Raw genomic sequence first — 4,124 nt, forward strand, 5'->3', positions numbered from 1 at the left:
TTGGAGAAGTACACTGAGAGTTGAGACAAGAATCGGAGCCTTCACACCCTAGACCTCACGTTCACGGCCTGGCTTTCCCCTTCCCCACTCTTCCTGAGGCCAATTCTCTCGTTTCCAGAACCCTCCCCTGCACAGCCTCGTTTCCCTAGTCCAGTCTTCAGACAGTTATGAACTCTTCCTCTGTATCTGAGGGCAACCCAAGTACATTAATTCACTTCTCCTTAAACTCATTGTGGGTCCAAGTTCTGAGGCATAGGTTGGGGATGTAGGGAAGCCAGGAGCTGGAAACAGACACCCGGAGCTTTAGGCAGATAGGACATACTGTATTGGCAGCGGCAGCCGGATGCCGTATGGTGGCCTGTTGTGGTGCACAGGTGTTTTACAGTAAAATCACACAAAAGTGGCACCAAGCCATGAGTACAAAAAGTGGAGGTAACAATTTCAGTTATATAAGGCAGGCACACATGGGTAACAGTCCCCAGACTGTTTCCCTTAGTCATACATGACCGGATCTGACCTAGTGGTTCTATCCACAGTGACTCCATCTTGTGCAGGCTGCTTACCAATTCTGAAAAGACCAGCTCCCCACGCTGGTATTTCCATTACACTCACCATAGAGTGTTATCTTATACATTTTTCTGCTTCAACATCTTTTTGTTGATCATTTTATTATGTTCTCAGTAATATATAATATCCTTGCTATATAGATGGGTAGAAAGATAGGTAGATAAATAAGAGATAGACTTTTTTTATTTTGACAGAGAGAGAGACAGAGAAAGGAACAGATAGGGACAGGCAGGCAGGGAGAGAGATGAGAAGCATCAATTCTTCGTTGCAGCTCCTTAGTTGTTCAGTGATTGCTTTCTCATGTGCCTTGACCAGGGGCTACAGCAGAGCGAGTGACCCCTTGCTCAAGCCACCAACCTTGGGCTTTATTGACCTTTGGACTTAAGCCAGCAACCATGGGGTCACATCTATGATCCCACACTCAATCAAGCTACCCCTCGCTCAAGCTGATGAGCCTGCACTCAAGCCAGCAACCTTGGGGTTTTAAACCTGGGTCCTCCATGTCCCAGTCTGACACTCTATCCACTATGCCACCGTCTTATCAGGCTAAGAGACTTTTAAAAAAAATTTTCCAGAAGCTATAATGTTCTAGGTGTTAAAAAATATTATTCTGGCTCTTTCTCATTCTGCAAGATGGTGGGTAGAAAAGCTGAGAAGGTAGACACTAAGGAGAAGAAGCCTGAAGCCACAAAGGCTGATGCCAGTGGCCAAATTAAAGAAGGGTGACCTCAAAGCCAAAATGCTTAAGAAACGGAAGCCACACTACAGCCAAAACCTCATCCTACTCAGATCAATTGTCAGGTATTCCCAATCCGCTATGTGTTCCAAAAAGGCCATGTACAAGAAGTAGTATTCAGCAACTAAATCCAGAATTAAAAAGAAAGAGAAGATTCTTACAACTGTCACAAAATCAGTTAGTGATCAAAAGAATGGTGGCATCCAAGTGCTTTAACTTTGCACTATAACTAGATACTATCCTACTGAAGATGTGTCTCAAAGTTGTTGAGGCCCTGGCTGGTCGGTCGCTTAGTTGGTAAAAGTGTTGTCCTGATATGCCAGGGTTGATTGATATGCCAGGGTTGCAGGTTCTATCCCTGGTTCATGGCACATTCAAGAGTCAACCAATGAATGCATAAATGGGTGGGGCAACAAACTGATGTTTCTCTCTCTCTTTCTCTAAAAAAAATAATAAATTTAAAAATTAAAAAGAATAATTTTAAAAAGCTGTTGAGCCACAGCCACAAATCCTTCTTCAGTCAACATGTGAGAAAACTGACCTAGCATCTCTCTTGGGACCATTCTGATCATCCTCACTGGGCACCACGGAGGTGATTTTCCTGAAGCAGCTGAGCAATGACTCGCTGCTACTTGTGACTAGACCACTGATCCTCAATTGAGTTTCTCTGTGTAAAACAGACCAGAAATCTGTCATCACCACCTCTACTGAAACTGCTATCAGCGGTGTGAAATTCAAAACATCTCACTGATGTTTACTTCAAGAAGAAGAACCTGCATAAGCCTAGTTACCAGGAAGGTGAGAGCTTCAACACAAAAAGAAACACAAGCTTACAGAGCAACATATGGTTACCTAGAAAGCTGTGGACTCGCAAGTTCTGCCCAAAATCAAAGCTGCTCCTCAGTTTGAGGTCTACCTCTATCTGGGTCTCTTTCTCACAAATTGATGTTCTAAATTCCTTACAGGAACCTAATTAAGTAACTGATACATTTGGTTGGTGTTATTATATTTATTACAAGTATACAGATGGTCAGCATAAATATATTATAAATCTTATAATTAAATATATAACATGTATTGGAAACATCTGAATGAATTCAATAATGTTTTTATCAATTAATTCATGCATCTATAATTTAATACTAATTAATGTTAAACTGACACAGAATTGACACAATTCTTTCTTCAATTTTTCATTTTTATAGAGGTAAGCACTGAGAAAAAGGTTGTTTTTACCTACCTAAATAAATAGAGGAAATGAAAGTTACATTATAGCAATGACACTAAATTCTAGGGTCTCCTTCTTAGTTACATGCTGAAGTGACAAAGTGATCCATCATCAAACATTATTTTTAATGACTTACCTGCCCTTAGTTAGGATCTCCTAAAAATTTGTTTCGAGCCAAGAACTAAAGGCCAATCCTCTTAAGAACAGACTTCGTTTTTATTTCATGATGAGACATTCACTTTTTCAACACCAAAGTCAAGATTTTCAGTCATGCCTTACTTTGTCCCCCAAGTTATTTTATACCCTGGGACAAGGTAGCCTAGCAATATTCGCTGGGAGATAGCATGCCTTTACTTGTGGAAATGTAGGCAAGGCAAACAAGCACTACTGAAAGACTGGCCCTCGGGCTGACTCACTGTAGGAAAGCACATAAAGAAGATGATTCTTTTTTTTTTTAATTTAGTGAGGAGAGGGGAGACAAGCAAGGATGGACAGACAGACAGGAAGAGAGAGAGATGAGAAGCATCAATTCTTAACTGCAACTTCTTAGTTGTTAATTGATTGCTTTCTCATATGTGCCTTGACTGGGGCACTCCAACTGAGCCAGTGACCCCCTTGCTCAAGTCAACGACCTTGGGCTCAGTCAGGAGCACATGGTGTTTTAAGAGAATTATCTTCCTGCCTGACCAGGTGGTGGTGCAGTGGATAGAGCAGTGGTCAGCAAACCACGGCTCACAAGCCACATGCAGCTCTTTGGCCCCTTGAGTGTGGTTCAAAGTCCAGCTTAGGAGTACCCTAATTAAGTTAATAACAATGTACCTACCTATATAGTTTAAGTTTAAAAAATTTGGCTCTCAAAAGAAATTTCAATCATTGTACTGTTGATATTTGGCTCTGTTGACTAATGAATTTGCCAACCACTGGGATAGAGCATCGGCCTGGGATGTAGAGGACCCAGGTTCAAAATCCTGAGGTTGCTAGCTTGAGTGCAGGCTCATCTGCTTCAGCATGGGCTCATCGGCTTGAGTGCGGGGTGGCTGGCTTGAGTGTAGAATCATAGACATGACCCCATGGTTGATGGCTTGAGCCCAAAGGTCACTGGCTTGAAGCCCAAGGTCACTGGCTTGAACCCAAGGTTGCTCACTTGAACAAAGGGTCACTCACTCTGCTGGAGCCCCCCAATCAAGGCGCATATGAGAAAGCAGTCAATGAAGAACTAAGGTGCCTCAATGAAGAATTGATGCTTCTCATCTCTCTCTCTTCCTGTCTGTCTGTCCCTCTCTCTGACTTTCTGTGTCTGTCAAAACAAAACAAAACAAACACCATGTTCCTGCATAACCTTAGAAAGTCTTTGTCCCAGAAATATGTCTGTACCAATTTGTGTAACCTAGCCCTTACCAACTTTTCATTCCTGTTTCATGTCTGGCTTTCCTCCTTGCTTTCACGTCCTCTGGGTCCCTGAGTATGTTATTTCTACTACAGAAGTGTCACTTTCTTAGAGACACCTTATAATGACCATTCAATATAAAATACACTTCACAGTTATTCTCTCTCATGGTTCTCTGCTCTTCTCCCTCCTAACACTTAACACAA

The 4,124-nt window shown here is 42.1% G+C and overlaps 1 pseudogene; it reads left to right on the top strand.

Moving 5' to 3' along the window:
- Positions 1-1,200: 1,200 nt before the first annotated feature.
- On the top strand, positions 1,201-2,249 carry LOC136316426 (large ribosomal subunit protein eL6 pseudogene; annotated as a pseudogene).
- The last annotated feature ends 1,875 nt before the right edge of the window (positions 2,250-4,124 follow it).

The sequence above is a fragment of the Saccopteryx bilineata genome, chromosome 12 (genome assembly GCF_036850765.1).
Source record: "Saccopteryx bilineata isolate mSacBil1 chromosome 12, mSacBil1_pri_phased_curated, whole genome shotgun sequence".
Classification (NCBI taxonomy): Eukaryota; Metazoa; Chordata; class Mammalia; order Chiroptera; family Emballonuridae; genus Saccopteryx; species Saccopteryx bilineata.